Source organism: Trichomycterus rosablanca, chromosome 1 (assembly GCF_030014385.1).
Source record: "Trichomycterus rosablanca isolate fTriRos1 chromosome 1, fTriRos1.hap1, whole genome shotgun sequence".
NCBI lineage: Eukaryota > Metazoa > Chordata > Actinopteri > Siluriformes > Trichomycteridae > Trichomycterus > Trichomycterus rosablanca.
In genome coordinates this window covers 23,961,632-23,980,443 of record NC_085988.1, presented here as the reverse complement: position 1 = coordinate 23,980,443, position 18,812 = coordinate 23,961,632, and positions in this window count along the sequence as shown.

Below are 18,812 nucleotides of genomic sequence, written 5' to 3'. Positions count from 1 at the left end.
CAGAACGTCAGTACAAGTGACTCAACTGACTCAAGTGACCCAAGTGAACCGGATCACATTACTGAGTGACTCAGATTAACCCGAGTGCATAAAATGAACCAAATTTACCACCACTTTTAATACTCCGCTGTTATAGCGCAGTGGGCAGAGCGCATCACGCACGTTCTTCTGCCCTAGGTTCGAATCCGGCTTAGGGTGACACAAGCAGGGCCGGCACTATGGGGCACTATGGGGCGCTGGGGTGGGCATTGCTCCAACTCTCCCCCAATTTTCTTACTGCCCCCCTAAGCAACGCAGTCCAGAACCGGGGCTGCATGTCAGTGTGAAGATGGATTATGTAAAAATGTTGTTTTCACTATTGAGGAAAAAAAGTTACATGATGTTCTTTATGCATGTTGTTTAACCTTAAATATGGTAAATATGATTTATTATTATAAAGAATGAAAATAATATAAGTTAAACAGCCTAAATTAAACATTTTGATAATGTTCCTATGATGGTGTAAGACCCGTTATTTTGTTTACAGGTGCAACCCTTACAACCCCCCCCCTTCCGCTCAGGTAAACACCTGGCATCCCGCCAGCCCAAGGTGTTCCTTATTTCCAGTTCTGAAAGTTGGCAACCCTAATGTGTAATGACAATAACGTTGAATCTAATCTAATCTAATAAAATAATCCTTTATTAGTCCCACAGTGAGGAAATTCATTGTTACAGCAGCGAAGGGATAGCAAGGCACTGAGTACAAAAATAGACAAAAACAGTACAGCGTATAACAATATATACAATATCAATAATAAAAGTCAAAAACTCAGAAAAATATTATTAACAAATGATTGCACATGAAATCTTAAATTACACATGGGAAAGTGAAAAAGCATAGTACCAGTATTAAGTATTAAGCAGCATGAGTAATTATAGTGGCTTATCCAACAATGCTATCTAACTAAACTCCTTTAATCTCCCAAACTAAGCTACTGTTATTGATTAAATCATCAAAGTCATCGTCATGTATGCTTGACCCTATCCCGACCTGCTTACTTAAAGATTTATTCCTTGCCAGAGTCTTTGCTTACCATAGTAAATACATCCCTTAGTATTTGATATGTTCTCAAATCATATCCATTTAATGGATTCAGACATTTTTATGCATATTTGTACCTGCTTACTCCAGCCCACCTCAGCTCTCTGTGTCATCAGGCCATAGCATCCCCTGCATTATACTTTCCTCAAATCCCTTGATTTAAACTCAAACCATAGTTACATGTTTTAATTTCCATCACACCTATGTCAGCCAATCATGGCTTGTAAAATGTATTCAGGGCTCTAAGGTTTTGCTCTAGTCCAATGGGAAAATCTCAATTCAAAATTTCCAGTGTCACTGTGATGTAGTGGAACACAGTGTTTAAACATGGATATAAGTAAGTAGGGTAGAAATGTGCTAAAGTCTGTTCATTTAGCTTCTGTGATTTTGGTCTTTTAGATTAAACATTATGATCATTTTTTAAATCAGAAACGTCTAAATTTGCTGGAAAAAACGTCTTTTATTTTCTGAAATGTGTGCCTCAGTGTTTTTAAGTGACACTGGATCAACTGTGACCCTAAACAAAATAAGGTAGTTTGTGAGAATAAATAAATTAATAAATATTCGCTACATGTATAAAGTATTTCCAGCTGTCACTTGGAGTGTGACACTACAAGCAGTGTGGCAAACTACTGTATTATACACAGACAAGGCATAAAATTATGACCACTGACCGGTGAAGTGAATAACACTGATTATCTCTTCATCACAGCACATGTTAGTGGGTGGGATATATTAGGCAGCAAGTGAACATTTTATCCTCAGAGTTGATGTGTTAGAAACAGGAAAAATGATCAAGCGTAAGGATTTGAGTGAGTTTCACAAGGGCCAAATTGTGATGGCTAGACGACTGGGTCAGAGCATCTCCAAAACTGCAGCTCTTGTGGGGTGTTCCCAGTTTGCAGTGGTCAGTATCTGTCAAAAGTGGTCCAAGTAAGGAACAGTGGTAAACCGACAACAGGGTCAGGGTCAAGGCTTATTGATGCAAGTGGGGAGCGAAGGCGTGTGATCTGATCCAACAGACGAGCTACTGTAGCTCAAACTGCTGAAGAAGTTAATGCTGGTTCTGATAGAAAAGTGTCAAAATACACAGTGCATCACAGTCGCAGGGCTGTTTGGGGGACCAACACAATATTAGGAAAGTGGTCATAATGTTATGCCTAATCGGTGTATGAAACATAATTAGACATGATGGAGTGCCATCAGGTCAAATTACAGTTAAAATGTGCCAGTAGGTGGAATGGCTACTCCTAATAGCTTTAAGATGAGCATAGGAGTGGTGCCTGTTTAGGCATATACCTGCATTTTGACCATTGTTCATGCGATTGGCTCCAGATTGGGACTAAACCAGATGAAGTTACTAAAAGTAAATGTGAATTCGTACTTAGATTTCAGTCTTTGAATTATTACCTCTTGGGGGCAGTACGACCTTGCTAACGTAAAAAAATTATTTCATCATAGTTAATCATAAGTAATCTGGTTGCACTGACCAATGTCCAGGGAGTGCAACACCAACATTCTATTAATTGTATTTTAATATGTGACCTTAGTATATCATGCATGTCTTATACCACAATTCACGTTTCATTATTTGTTTGTTTTTCCCTTTTTATTGTTCCTACATTGATAATTTTTTTATTGTCATGTGCACCCTGGCGACCTCTGCCTGCAGCACGATCGTCTTCGTGGTATAGAAAGGCCAAGGGCTAGCACATAGCACCAGTGGCTGTTCCTGCCAAATCTCTCAGGGGGGGCAATTGTTGCGATGATGGCCAAGGTGACCCGTTCAATGGGTAAATTAAAGCTTAAACAATTAACATCTTAAGTCATCTGTCAGTTTGCCCTCACAAATAACTTTGAACATGGAGAGAGACCAGCTTTACCATTAATCACAAAATTAAGTAAAGCCTTCACACTAACAATTTAATTCAGTCTTTATCAGATAGCATTTTATTTTAGGTGCAGCAGATCCAGAATAAAGATCGGGGGCATCGGGGCTGATGTGCAATAAATAAAGAAGTACAATTAAACAATTAGGGAGATACAATAAGTGCAATCACAATTCACAATTTAAAAATTACATTACTTACTTGTAACTTACTTGTAACTTATATGATTTTCCCCCCTTTGTAGATGCTTGATGTTTAAATTTGGTCTGGGTGGCCCTAATTCTTTAGTTGCTAATTTATCCTGATTACTACGATGACTGAATGGCATTTCCTAGTTGCTCCGAACTGAGGTGATGGTAGTCATGGTGACGAGATCACGACACCAGGTTACGTGTGATGCAAGCCCGTAAGTTTGAGCCCTCCCGGAACCCATTCAGAATGTATTGCAGCGCCTGCAGTTCGAAAAAAAGAGCCTTAACATGAGAGTCTATGAGAGCAATCCGGGGAGATTTTCAATCAGACTGAAATCGCCCCAAAAGTGGCGGTACTGTACAGAACACAAGTCGACGCTGATTGGACTACGATATTCCTAGGCAAGACAGACTCCAGAACAGTCACAGCTGTGATAGAAAAATTTCTTCCCTTTCGCCCTTTGGTGGTGCGTCGCCCGATCGCCTTAACCTTTCGGAACGAGCCGCCCCTGCATAGCACTGCCAACCACTTATTTACACCAGCCAGTGGCATCCCACCTCCTCTCTCTCATCAATGGTCAGTTTTGTCTGTTGAGCACATAGCCAGAGGCATCACCATGGATTTTTGGCCCCAGGAAAGGATAGCACATTGGGCCTTACCACCCCGGCTCATGTCAACTCTAAAACTGCAACATTGTGCACTTCGATGCAACACTTAATACCGTCTGTAAGGAAAGTGCTAAAGGGCATATTTTACAGTTAAATGTATTTTAATGGTAAAATACTTGAATATAAATCTAAATATAATATATATGAATATAAAATATTAATATAATGTTAATGAATAGCTTAAATATAACTTAAATATACAACCCCAAATCAGAAAAAGTTGGGACAGCATTGAAAAAGCAGATAATAAAAAAACACATTTACATTTACTTTAACTTTTATTTGACTGCAGACAGGATGAATATGAGATATTTCATGTTTTATCTGCTCAACTTCATTTCATTTATTAATAAACATCCATTCCTGCATTTCAGGCCTGCAACAAATTCCAAAAAAAGTTGGGACAGTAAAGCATTTACCACTTTGTAATGTTGCTATTCCTTTTCACCACACTTAAAAGACGTTTTGGCACCGAGGATACCAAGTGATTTAGTGTTTCAGCTTTTATTTTGTCCCATTCTTCCTGCAAACACGTCTTAAGATGTGCAGTACGAGGTCGTCTTTGTCGCATTTTTTATTTCAGAATTCTCCACACTCTCTATTGGGGACAGGTCAGGACTGCAGGCAGGCCAGTCCAGTACCCGTACCCTCTTCTTCCACAGCCATGCCTCTGTAATGTGTGCAGCATGTGGTTTTACATTGTCTTGTTAAAAAATGCATGGACATCCCTGGAAAAGATGACGTCTTGAAGGCAGCATATGTTGCTCTAAGATCTCAATGTACTTTTCTGCATTAATGCTACATCACAGAAGTGTAAATGATCTTTGCCAAGGGCACTGACACAGCCCCATACCATGACAGACCCTGGCTTTTGGACTTGTTGCTGATAACAGTCTGGATGGTCCTTTTTCTGTTTAGAGCACACAGCATTCATTCTTTCCCAAAAAAGTCCAGAAATGCTGATTTATCTGACCACAATACATGTTTCCACTGTTTGATGGTCCATCCTAGATGCCTCAGAGCCCAAAGAAATCGACGCCGCTTCTGGACATGGTTAACATAAGGCTTCTTTTTTGCACAGTAAAGTTTTAAGTGGCATTTGTGCATGTAACTCTGTATTGTAGTGCTTGACAAAGGTTTGCCAAGGTAATCTCTTGCCCATGTGGTTATATCAGCTATTGTTGAGTGGCGGTTCTTGATGCAGTGCCGTCTGAGGGATGGAAGATCACAGGCGTTCAGCTTAAGCTTGCGCCCTTGGCCATTACTCACTAAAATTCCTTGATTCCTTGATTCTCATTTATATCATTTAATGATATTATGCACTGTAAAGGGAATTTCCTGAATGCTGCTGTTGTACCAAACCATGATTACAATCACCTGTTGACATCACCTGTTTAAAATTGCATTATTTAGTTTTTTCACCTCATTACTAGCCCTAAATTGCCCCTGTCCCAACTTTTTTTTGAATGTGTTGCAGGCCTGAAATGCAGGAATGGAGGTATATTAACAAATGAAATGAAGTTGAGCGATAAAACATGAAATATATTGGGTTCAAACTGTCTGCAATCAAATAAAAGTCAAAGTAAATGTAAGAAATGTTTATTTTGTTTTGCATTTTCCACACTGTCCCAACTTTTTCTGATTTGGGGTTGTACATTATGAGTACTTGGGTGAAGCAGCGGGCTATTACGCTCGCCCACAACCGCTCAGATCTAGGTTTGAATTTCAGCAGATGCTCCCGGCTGGCCAGGCACACAGGCATAATAAGCTATGTCTGAGGTGGGGCAGATGAATTGGCATCCTCTCCAGGGTGTGTGCAACCCCGACCAGAATAAAGCTGTGGTAAAAATAAAATGTAAATTTTTTGGGTGACATACTGTTGACCTTTCATTTCTCTCTCCTGTCCTAGTTTCCTTTCTTTCTGTTTTTGGTAACTATTCTTACTTAAAATGAGACACGGTGCTCCACTCCTCACTCGCTGTTCACTGCTAGCAAGCACCATACGCACCCTAATAGGTTCTATTGATGTTTAGATTGAACAGGGCTAACAGTAATCAAGCCTGGGCAATTCTAGTCTAATTGGAAGCTACTGTCAATTCCATTTGGCTAATTGTTAAAATTACTAGGCAGGTAAATCCCTTTTACATGGGGCCACTTGGTGTTTGATAAGTTTTTTTACGCTATAAATAAAATAATTATTTAAAACTATATATGCGTTTACTCAAGTTATATAAAATTTTTATAAAAAAAAAAAAATAATAATTGAAGAAATTCGAAAGGGGCAAATATTTTTATTATTTGTAAAACTGGTTATTCTGTAGGCCATGAAAAAAAAAAAGCTTTATCCTTATTTTTGTCAAATCGCTGTTTGATAATTTAGCAGTTTATGTATGGACACACACAACAATAAAAAGTGTAACAGGAGGCACCTGTTCCTGTAAAATATCCCATGTTTGTTGGCTGTTCTATAATCTTACAAAATGAATCATTAGACCTAATGATTTCCACCAGATGGCATCCCGTACCATTATGGCTCCCCCACCGTAAACAGTTGGCAGCAGACACTGTGGGTTATGATCTTTTGGCTTCCTACAAACACTAATTAAGGAATCAAGGAAAAATAACATTGCGAGGTGGATTATCCTAGTGTGCCCTGGTGCCACCTCTTCTGGAGGTAAATGATGCACTGGATGTGCTTGGCCATCCAATAAACTCTGAGATTACAGGATTTGTTTGACTAGTCGACTTTCTGTTACTCTGATGTGCAGTTCCGATGCCATTGTGTGGACAGGGGTTGGCTTTTTGACTGACCTGTGAATACACAGCCCTATTCACCTCATCACCAGTATTTTACCAGTATTCAAATCTGTGATTTAAACTCTTCTGTTGGTCAATACAATACGACATAGCTTTTCTGTCCTCTAGCATCAATGAGTCTGGCAATGCAACAACCTTTTGACGGTTGTTAGATATTCACCATAGCTTATACCACTGTTTGGTACTCACCACGGCTGCTTATGAGCACCCCTTGCTATTTCAGAGAAAATTCAACCCAGTTAACTGGCTATAGCAAGTTGACCCTTATTAATTAAACTTACCCAGGTGTTTATTCTTGCCCATGTCTGCTGCATTCAGTAGGTGAACTATGGGTAACTACCATAGTTACTAGCCCAACATTTAATATATTCCTGACCATGACATGCGCAATTGTTTCAAAAAGGCATTGCCACGCACATAGGAAACATATATTTTAAATATATGTCTCTTCAACTGTCCTAGAAGTCTGAAGCCATACATATACAGTGTATCACAAAAGTGAGTACACCCCTCACATTTCTGCAGATATTTAAGTATATCTTTTCATGGGACAACACTGACAAAATGACACTTTGACACAATGAAAAGTAGTCTGTGTGCAGCTTATATAACAGTGTAAATTTATTCTTCCCTCAAAATAACTCAATATACAGCCATTAATGTCTAAACCACCGGCAACAAAAGTGAGTACACCCCTAAGAGACTACACCCCTAAATGTCCAAATTGAGCACTGCGTGTCATTTTCCCTCCAAAATGTCATGTGATTTGTTAGTGTTGCTAGGTCTCAGGTGTGCATAGGGAGCAGGTGTGTTCAATTTAGTAGTACAGCTCTCACACTCTCTCATACTGGTCACTGAAAGTTCCAACATGGCACCTCATGGCAAAGAACTCTCTGAGGATCTTAAAAGACGAATTGTTGCGCTACATGAAGATTTCCAAGGCTACAAGAAGATTGCCAACACCCTGAAACTGAGCTGCAGCACAGTGGCCAAGATCATCCAGCGTTTTAGAGCAGGGTCCACTCAGAACAGACCTCGCCTTGGTCGTCCAAAGAAGCTGAGTGCACGTGCTCAGCGTCACATCCAACTGCTGTCTTTGAAAGATAGGCGCAGGAGTGCTGTCAGCATTGCTGCAGAGATTGAAAAGGTGGGGGGTCAGCCTGTCAGTGCTCAGACCATAAGCTGCACACTACATCAAATTGGTCTGCATGGCTGTCACCCCAGAAGGAAGCCTCTTCTGAAGTCTCTACACAAGAAAGCCCGCAAACAGTTTGCTGAAGACATGTCAACAAAGGACATGGATTACTGGAACCATGTCCTATGGTCTGATGAGACCAAGATTAATTTGTTTGGTTCAGATGGTCTCAAGCATGTGTGGCGGCAATCAGGTGAGGAGTACAAAGATAAGTGTGTCATGCCTACAGTCAAGCATGGTGATGGGAATGCCATGGTCTGGGGCTGCATGAGTGCAGCAGGTGTTGGGGAGTTACATTTAATTGAGGGACACATGAACTCCAATATGTACTGTGAAATACTGAAGCAGAGCATGATCCCCTCCCTCCGGAAACTGGGTCGCAGGGCAGTGTTCCAGCATGATAATGACCTTAAACACACCTCTAAGACCTCTGTCTGCTTTATTGAAGAGGCTGAGGGTAAAGGTGATGGACTGGCCAAGCATGTCTCCAGACCTAAACCCAATAGAACATCTTTGGGGCATCCTCAAGTGGAAGGTGGAGGAGCTAGAAGTCTCGAATATCCGCCAGCTCCGTGATGTCGTCATGGAGGAGTGGAAAAGCATTCCAGTGGCAACCTGTGAAGCTCTGGTAAACTCCATGCCCAAGAGAGTTAAGGCAGTTCTGGGAAATAATGGTGGCCACACAAAATATTGACACTTCAGGAACTTTCACTAAGGGGTGTACTCACTTTTGTTGCCGGTGGTTTAGACATTAATGGCTGTATATTGAGTTATTTTGAGGGAAGAATAAATTTACACTGTTATATAAGCTGCACACAGACTACTTTTCATTGTGTCAAAGTGTCATTTTGTCAGTGTTGTCCCATGAAAAGATATACTTAAATATCTGCAGAAATGTGAGGGGTGTACTTACTTTTGTGATACACTGTATGTGCCTAACCATTTTAAAGCAAGATGTCAGATCTGCCTCTCAGCACCAACTAATTGGCCCAAAGTGCAGTCCACTAATAATATTATATAATGCTTACTGACTGCTGCTTAATGTTAAAAGAATCATAATTGGTTTAAAATGCATAACAGCAAAACAGGCAAACCGTCCAACATGCAATTTCAAAGAGCAGAATGCACAGTCTAAAGTAAGTGTGGCTTGGCCAAGACTTTGAGAGGTCTTATGTGAAGTGATGATGAAAACACCCTTAGCCCCATTTAAACGTTATACCCTCTGTAGTGAACAACTGTCGAGAGCTTTCCCATTTCAAAGCAGGGAGGGAGTATTTTACAGTCAGTCTACATACCTGGTTCTGTAGCCAGAATGTTTGTGAGACAGTTTAAAAAATGAGCAGTACCAGCACAAATGCCTGAACAGGAATCCTGAAGAAAAAGTTTCACCCTTGGACATCTGACTATTAACAATGTAGATCCCAGTCTAAGGCTAAGATGTAACATTAATCAACCCATAATATTCTTGATTCTTTTTTAATTGTTACATCTTCTTGGACTGGACTCCTGCATTCTAAAGGAGCTCTCATTTCCTTATTACTGGTTTTAGGACCAAACACACAAGCTAAAACCATAGATTTCTAGATACATAGACATTAGCATGGTCCCATGAGGTCTTGTGAAGCCCTGAATTTACCATCTTATCTGACATTTCAGCTGACATATTGCTTCTTCATATGACTGCTAAGTGCATCTATGCAAAAAAGCAGAAAAGCAAACAGTAACTGACATGGACATTAATTAATTTGGAATGCCACAAAGAAGATCAGACCAGTCAGAACACAAGGACAAGATTTGGTAAACATCTATATACATTTCCATATCAGGTTATTAAATTACATGTTACTTTGAACATCCTTCACTTAAAAATTTTAAATGTTTAAAACTACATCGTAAACTTCCTAGTGACTTCAAAATGCTTGGAATTTTAATATTATACAGAAGAAAAGAGACACAACCTCTGAGTTTTATTTCTTTAAAAATGATCCAACAAGTTTTACTCAGTTGTTTTAATATGACAATTATTTATACAGTGTATCACAAAAGTGAGTACACCCCTCACATTTCTGCAAATATTTCATTATATCTTTTCATGGGACAACACTATAGACATGAAACTTGGATATAACTTAGAATAGTCAGTGTACAGCTTGTATAGCAGTGTAGATTTACTGTCTTCTGAAAATAACTCAACACACAGCCATTAATGTCTAAATAGCTGGCAACATAAGTGAGTACACCCCACAGTGAACATGTCCAAATTGTGCCCAAATGTGTCGTTGTCCCTCCCTGGTGTCATGTGTCAAGGTCCCAGGTGTAAATGGGGAGCAGGGCTGTTAAATTTGGTGTTTTGGGTACAATTCTCTCATACTGGCCACTGGATATTCAACATGGCACCTCATGGCAAAGAACTCTCTGAGGATGTGAGAAATAGAATTGTTGCTCTCCACAAAGATGGCCTGGGCTATAAGAAGATTGCTAACACCCTGAAACTGAGCTACAGCATGGTGGCCAAGGTCATACAGCGGTTTTCCAGGACAGGTTCCACTCGGAACAGGCTTCGCCAGGGTCGACCAAAGAAGTTGAGTCCACGTGTTCGGCGTCATATCCAGAGGTTGGCTTTAAAAAATAGACACATGAGTGCTGCCAGCATTGCTGCAGAGGTTGAAGACGTGGGAGGTCAGCCTGTCAGTGCTCAGACCATACGCCGCACACTGCATCAACTCGGTCTGCATGGTCGTCATCCCAGAAGGAAGCTGACGCACAAGAAAGCCAGCAAACAGTTTGCTGAAGACAAGCAGTCCAAGAACATGGATTACTGGACTGCCCTGTGGTCTGACGAGACCAAGATAAACTTGTTTGGCTCAGATGGTGTCCAGCATGTGTGGCGGCGCCCTGGTGAGAAGTACCAAGACAACTGTATCTTGCCTACAGTCAAGCATGGTGGTGGTAGCATCATGGTCTTGGGCTGCATGAGTGTTGCTGGCACTGGGGAGCTGCAGTTCATTGAGGGAAACATGAATTCCAACATGTACTGTGACATTCTGAAACAGAGCATGATCCCCTCCCTTCGAAAACTGGGCCTCATGGCAGTTTTCCAACAGGATAACGACCCCAAACACAACCTCCAAGATGACAACTGCCTTGCTGAGGAAGCTGAAGGTAAAGGTGATGGACTAAACCCAATTGAGCACCTGTGGCGCATCCTCAAGTGGAAGGTGGAGGAGTTTAAGGTGTCTAACATCCACCAGCTCCGTGATGTCATCACGGAGGAGTGGAAGAGGATTCCAGTAGCAACCTGTGCAGCTCTGGTGAATTCCATGCCCAGGAGGGTTAAGGCAGTGATAATAATGGTGGTCACACAAAATATTGACACTTTAGGCTCAATTTGGACATGTTCACTGTGGGGTGTACTCACTTATGTTGCCAGCTATTTAGACATTAATGGCTGTGTGTTGAGTTATTTTCAGAAGACCGTAAATCTACACTGCTATACAAGCTGTACACTGACTACTCTTAGTTATATCCAAGTTTCATGTCTATAGTGTTGTCCCATGAAAAGATATAATGAAATATTTGCAGAAATGTGAGGGGTGTACTCACTTTCGTGATACACTGTACATATTTTTTTCGTATACCCTATCTACTTTTGCTTATTTTCCTGTCTGAATAAAATATAGCATAAACAATTATAACATGTACCCAAAGTAACTGCATATGAATTTAAAGAACCACTGTATTGCATGTTTAATCATATTCATTTTCTTGTTAGGAATGCTTTTCTATTTGCTTGAGAGGAGGGTATGTGTGCTTCCTCAATGATTTTCATGGTGAATGACCTTCTATGTTCGTTCTGTTTAATCTATAATATTAGTATTTAGACCTTTTGACCGGAAGCCATCCTAGATAGTTTGTATTAAACCAAACTGCTTTTATTAACTACATATTTCTGGATGAAATAAATCCCTGAAAGATCAAAATTCGAGTTGATCAGAAGTTTGAGGAAGTTCTTGTCAAAATTAGACTCATAGCACCATCGAGAGGACACACTTGGTTAAGAGTTGTGATGGAATGGGATGTGTGGGGACAGAATTTGGGAAACGAGGCTCAATCCTCATTGGCTAGACCCACTAAAAAGTCAACACATCCCAGGTAAGTAAAGAGTGAAAAGAGAAAAAGAAACAGCAGTTCAGATTAACTTAACTGTCTCGTTTGGTTTAGACACAGTTATTTACACTTATAGTTAAACCTAAGTTTAGTGCACTGGTCTCAATAGACCATAAGTCTGGACTCAAGTTAAATTATCAGAATTTGAATGCCTTACCACTGGTCAGGGTAAAGTTTTCAATTGCATCTTAAGAGCTTCTGAACTTCTTCAGATTCTTCACTTGGTCTCTTACCGTGTGTCTGACCTATGTGCTCTGCATCTAGACATCATCAGAGACATTTGAATTTGAACTTCTCTGCTGATCAACAGGTTTCGAAGAACCCACAGATGCAAGATAATTCCTCTTTCTCTGACTAACCAAGAGAAAGACCATTCATGTACTTACAGTGAAGAGAGGCTTGGTTCTAATATTCCCATTATTTATTTACATTAATTGTTTGTTTATTAGGATTTTAACGTCATGTTTTACACTTTGGTTACATTCATGACAGAAACGGTAGTTACTCGTTACACAAGATTCATCAGTTTACAAGTTTAATGTCAACCACAGTCATGGACAATTTTGTATCTCCAATTCACCTCACTTGCATGTTTTTGGACTGTGGGAGGAAACCGGAGCTCAGACACGGGGAGAGCATGCAAACTCTACACAGAAAAGACCCAGACCTACCAAGGGAACGAACCCAAGACCTTACTATGAGGCGACAGTGCTACCCACCGAGCCACCATTATTTATATAAATTATCCAGTTTATATACCCACCATGATCATTGAGTTCTTCATGTTCTGTGGTCCATCACAAAGTATTTTAAATTCCACAGTCAACTTTGCACAGAAAGTTAACTATAATTATATGAACATTAACTGACTTGACTGATTACCACTGTGCATAATATAATTTTGGTGTTTAATAAATATTGTAATTATTTAGAATTTAGTGGTGGCTCGGTGGGTAGCACTGTTGCCTCACAGCAAGAAGGTCCTGGGTTCGATCCTCCAGGAGCTCCGGTTTCCTCCCACAGTCCAAAAACATGCAGTCAGGTTAATTGGAGACACTGAATTGCCCTAACTGGATAAGCAGTTAAGAAAGTGAGTGACTTTATAGAACATTCCCTAATTTTTTTCACTGGCAGTTCTAATTGAAAAATTAATGAGAAATGATTTATTTTAATTTCTTTATTCCATAAGAAATCTTATAATATTATTATAATTATTATAATACAATTATTATAATAGCATCATCCCACTAGATTTGAGTGGAATAATTTCTCTGCCCCACTTTCAAGACTGAATGATTGAAAGATGAGAAGGTGATGAGCGGAGGATGGCACACATGTCACAGAGGCTGATACACTCCGTGAGGTCAATGACTATGCTTCAACTCCTTATTCCACAGCTGTTGACTTGGTTCTTGAAGAAAACAAGTCTCTCAGAGAGGAACAAATCAAGGTGCTTACACTGAATCAGCTGTTTGGCATTCATCGGTTTGCTGGCTAAGGCGGAGACATTTGTTCTTTTCACAAGGTATGATGTCCAGACTTGGATTTAAAGTCGATGCACTTAAACGTGCTATGCTTACAGACATGTTCACCTGTCCTGATTAAAGTTTACTGGCTAATGAATTAAATTTAGTTTTTTTAATTAAGCACATAATGAAGGCTAATGTATTTATTTGTCATGTTTTCAAGTAAGTTCATAGTAGACACTGATACAAATTTTGAATAAATAACAGAATCTCTACGCTAGCAATAGTAAACTAATATGTTAGCTAAGGGGTAACATTACATGTCCAGATCTTACCTTCATAATTGAGGATGTAGCTTAAAATATAGAGTTTTAAGCCCTTCTCTCTATTGGTTGCTGACATCTGGTAGGATGCTTGAATAATGCCACTAATGTTGTTGACCTGGGCAAGCCTTGAAGCGACCGCCATAGCTTAAATTAAATAATTAAATGGCTGGAAGAGAGTGTGGATATAGCCTATGAAACTGGCTAAAAGCACTTCTGAGATTTAAACCTGTATCTTTGTGGTGGGCTAGCATAATAAACCACTTATGTGCTGATTCTAATTAATTTTGCAAATAATGTAATTTTTAGGGTGTAACATCTGCTAGGGTGGCTTTAACTGGTTACAGTTGTTCAAAAAGTTTCCGCACTTTTATATTATCTTTAAAAACGGTGAGGGTGGGAGGAGGAGTACTTGGTCGAGTCTGAGAGACTGAGAGAGAGCTTACAGTCCGGATGTAGCGCCATCTGATTTCCACCTTTTTGGACCGCTCAAAGAAGCTTTAAGGGGAAGAAGATTTTAATGTGATGATGATGTGAAAGCAGTGATGCATCAGTGGCTACGCGCTCAACCAAAAACATGTTTTGCTGATGGCACCAAAGTTGGTACGACGCTGAGAAAATGCATCAGAAGGTGACTATGTAGAAAAATGATGTCATGTGTTTTTTAAATTCTTAATAAATAGAGTTTTAAAGAAGTGTTGGTAAACAAGATCTAACAGCCACAGTTTGTGTTATTTACTCGTATAAATGATTAAAGCATAATCTCTGATTGATTGACATGATTACATCCAGATTTGCTCTGCCAAAATGTAAACATTTACTTATTTACTGGTTGATGGAGCATTATTTTTTATGTTTTTCACTAACTGTATAGTGTCTGTATATTGTCTGTATAATGTATATTGACTTCTTCAGCCCATAACCTGACAACAAAACTGTATAGTTATAGTTTACTTCAGCTCCAAATCTGACAAAAGGCTGCCTAATGTCTTCTTTGTCTCAAAATCTGATCATATCTCAGCCCTACTACTAGCCGATCGAGTGCCTACACCCAGACATAATTGGCAGCCTGCACAGAGATGGGGGATAATGGAGAGCAGTCAGTGACTCTCTGTACGTTACACTGATCCCTGTGTGAACCCACCTAATGCATGTTAGGTATGGCCCTCCTTAGTCAGAATATGGGTCTGCAGCAGTGGAGGAGACATTTAATTGGGGTGATTGAATACGACTAGATTGGGGAAAAATGGAAAAAAAATCTGTTCATAAATAGTAGTGTCTTAAATTAGCATCTGTTTAAAACCCGTATCGTTTCTCCTTTGTGTCTAAATCTAAACAAAAGTTGTATAGTCTTCCTTAGCTTCAATTTTGACAAAAACTGTACAGCGTGTAGCATTTTATAGGATACAACATAATGGTGTATACTGCCTAGGGCAGTGGTGTCCTTTTTCTAGGAGGGCCAGATTTGATAATGTGAAAGTGCCCGAGGGCCAACAGTCCCTGATGACATTATTTTAAACAATAAAATATGCATATAATGCGCTGTTATTTAATCATTTTATTTTCACACAGCGAACAACAACCAAACGTAAGCATTCAGGTGCCAAACATGGTTTGGGTTTAAACTATAACAATGCATGGCTACTTTTGGAGTATTTCCTGGCAAACATAACCATCAGACAAAAGAGAAAAAAAAGACGTTCATATTGAACAATCCTTGACATTTTGCTTAAGTTATCTGGCTAACTCAGAAATCATGCTTTTCAAAATATTTTGATCTAATATTATGCATCAACAAAGCATCAAAACACAAATACGATTATTTCATAGATCTATTAAGAAAACCTTTTAATACTGTGTTGTGAAGAAACAAGACTGGGAAATACTGTTCTACATTACCATTTAAAAACCTATAAATACCTGAAACGGTCAAGTTACCAGACAATATCTTTACTTTGTAAATCAAGTTATTTACTGTAGCTATAAAAATGTTCAATTGTGTTAATTAATACAGTCCATGTAAACGCTTAGTTCATATAAATATCAGATACAAAGGGTGCCGTGGCTTTTGAAATAGGGTTTTTCAAACTGTCTGCAATCAAATAAAAGTACTTGCAATCAAGTAAAAAGTGCTTTACTGCAGCCACTTAAAGTGCACCGACCATGCCTTTCACTTCTAGACAATACTGAGCATCTGGAGGATGAATGCAATGTCAAGCATTCTCTTACTCTTAACTTCTATGTTCTAACAGTCTCAACAATCTTTAATTAAGTGCAACTTACAATGAAAACTTGTTCAGTATTAACTGAGTGAAAATAACGACATTCAAACTGCAAGCTGTTAATTACTGTTATTAAAACACAAGTGACTATTAAAACTTGTTCAGTGAAAATAATGACAGTGTTCAACTTGCAGATTGCTAATTATTCTTTACATGTGGTGATTGTTAAAGACTTCTAAAGCCTGAGCTATGAGAGAGCAATTCACCTTTATCAGCCACTTGAATATTAACATTCTGAAAATACAAGCATCTTTTAATTAATGCTTTACTTAATTGTATAAGATACCTGTTTAATTTGACATTGTATTGCTTTTTTGGTGCTTTGTATATAGCCATAAGTATGTGGACACCCCTTCTAATTTTAAAGTTCAGGTGTTTCAGCCACAGCCATTACTAACAAGTGTATAAAATTAAGTATATAAAATAGATGTGGTGCTTTTTTCTTTGCTTTGGGAGGAATTTTTGAATAAATGGGTTTAAAATTCTTCCATACTCTTTAATATGTAATGGTAATTATTTACAGAAACTTGGAAGGGGGTGGGGGTGGGGGTGGCAACCCATGTTAATACCCAGGAATGGTGTGTCGACATACAGTCATGTGAAAAAGTTAGGACACCCCATGGAAACCTTTGTCTTTTTGAGCATATTTAAACAAATGGACATTTGAGCTTCATTTGAACAGTACTGAGAGATGGAGCTTATATAACTAAACAAATGAAATGTTAAAAAATTACTTTTAAACACAAGCTGTAAAATGTAATGAACAAAAATGGAAATTTATTGTGAGGAAAAAGTTAGGACACCCCCACATTTATTAAAATTAGAATCCAGTGCACCACATCAGCTGCAATGATTGGACCATCACTAGAGGACATTGGAGTTTTATTTAAACCTCTTGCTCTTCATTATTAAAGTGAGTATTATCACCATGATGAGATCTAAAGAGCTCTCTGAGGCCTTCAGAAAGAAGGTTGTAGATGAACCTGGGAAGGAATTTAAAAAGATCTCAAAACAAGTAGAAATCAGCCATTCCACTGTCCAGGAAATCATTTACATGTGGTGAACATTTAAAACAACTGCCAACATGGCCAGGTCAGACCGTCCTAGCAAGTTCAGCCCAAGAGCAGACTGCAAGATGCGTAAAGAAATCTCCAATAATCTTACAATGTCATCACGGGACCTACAGGTAGCTCTTGCCACAGTTGATAGCAAGGTACATGCATCTATCATCAGAAAGAGACTGCACAAGTTTGATTTTCATGGGAGGTGAGCAGGGAGGAAACTCTTGCAGTAAAAAAAAAAAAAAACATCAGAGCAAGACTAAAGTTTGCCAGAGAACACCTAGACACAGACCAGGACTTCTGAAACAATGTGCTTTAGACAGAATCCAAAGTTGAATTATTTGGGCACAGTAACAGAAGACATTTTTGGCACAAACCAAACACAGCATTTGAGCACAAGAACCTAAAACTTCCTCCCAGTCGATGTCAGAGGCTGGTAGATGGTTATAGGAAACGTCTAATTGAGGTTATTTCAGCCAAAGGGGGAAATACCAGCCGTTAGGGCATAGCTTTTTCCTCACAATAAATTTCCATTTTTGTTCATTACATTTTACAACTTGTGTTTAAAAGTAATTTTTTCAGTTTTATTGGTTTAGTTATATAAGCTCCATCTCTCAATACTGTTCAAATGAAGCTCAAATGTCCATATGTTTAAATATGCTCAAAAAGACAAAGGTTCTCATGGGGTGTCCTAACTTTTTCACATGACTGTATGTTTTGTCATGTCATGTATCATTGCAGTTAGATGGGTTGAAAACAAGACGTAGCCTAGTGGTTAAGGTATTGGACTAGTAATCAGAACGTTGCTGGTTCAAGCCCCACTACTGCCAGGTTGCTGCTGTTGGGCCCTTGAGCAAGGCCCTTAACCCTCAATTGCTCAGACTGTATACTGTAACTGTAAGGTAAGTCGCTTTGGATAAAGGTGTCTGATAAATGCTGAAAATGTAAAAGTATTTATCATTTGTTGGTTTGAAGGCTTAAATATTTTGTTCAGGTCATTTTAAGGATTATAAATGGTATTCCTTTGTAAATACACCACTGAATACACAAATACACTTACAGTTTTGTATTATGTAGCTTGTTTATAATGCATTAATGATCCCATTAAATGTTTGTGTATGTATATTCTTTTCTATTTTTTTTACACTTTTTACTAACTAGATTTATGCTATTTCTGAAACAATAAATGATCACATTTAAAGTTTAATAAATTCATTTATGATTACTAATGACTTTATCCTGGTCACCAAATATCTGTCTCAAGGCAGTAATACACAGCAGACTGGTACTGAGCAACACCCACATCAGCAGCTGCACTACTGTATCATTAATATAATATAATTAATTTTACCATATATTCATTTATGTTTTTAGCTATTTTAAGTATTTTATTTTAATCACAAAGAACACAGTCTGGACATGATCAACATGCATGTGGGTGATTAAATATTAGTTTATTCATTTATTGTCCGTTTTACCACCACTTTATCCTTATCAGGGTTGCGATGGGTAGTAAAATATCTATTATTAATTTACTTGTGAGTTCTTTTAACCTGATTTGTAGGCACCTCAGCTACACTATAAGACCATTAGTATGTGATCATCTGATCTTGAGTTTGCCAGACATCCCATTTTTAAATATGGACATGTAAAGGGAGTAAAGCCACCGTG